Source organism: Triticum aestivum, chromosome 1B (assembly GCF_018294505.1).
Source record: "Triticum aestivum cultivar Chinese Spring chromosome 1B, IWGSC CS RefSeq v2.1, whole genome shotgun sequence".
Classification (NCBI taxonomy): domain Eukaryota; kingdom Viridiplantae; phylum Streptophyta; class Magnoliopsida; order Poales; family Poaceae; genus Triticum; species Triticum aestivum.
In genome coordinates, this window is record NC_057795.1 from 700,075,641 (window position 1) to 700,076,297 (window position 657).

Here is a 657-nt window from a genome sequence, read left to right on the forward strand (position 1 = left end):
GAACAATTGAATAAGAAAAGGGGAGATGCCTTATGGCAGCACGTTTTCCAAATTACTACATCCACTTGCAGAGCAATATGCAGTGACAGGCAGGCATAAGCATGACATGGCTTGAGCCAAAAATAATTAAATATTTCAAGCTAAAAGAGAGTAGACAATGTGAAATGACAGTATCCTTGCTTACAACTAGTCCCTGGAAGTTGGTATAGTATGGTACCGGGCAATCAACGCAGACATATTAACAAACAAGCAACATAAGAAGAACAAACACTGAAATACACGGGACATAGCTTGAACAATTAATTATTTGTCAACCTAGAAAAGCAATACTGTCAAATGACAGCATCATCTCATACAGCTAGCCCTGTAAGTTACAACAAAATGGTACTAGATAGATTAACCAATGTGCAACTTAAGACAGACCATCACTAAAATGTAAAATCAATGTATGCAATCAAACTCTATTCTTCCTTTAAAGTCAAATGGTACTAGACAGATTAACCAATGTGTAACTTAAGACTTTAGGATTCTCACAAGCTGTCAATGTAGTACATGCCAACAGGTGTACAAGGTGGCGACGAGGCGGACGGTGGGGAGGCGGGGAGCTTCGGACTTGCGGGCGGGGCTGACGGCGGGGAGGAGGGCGGAGGGGAGGTG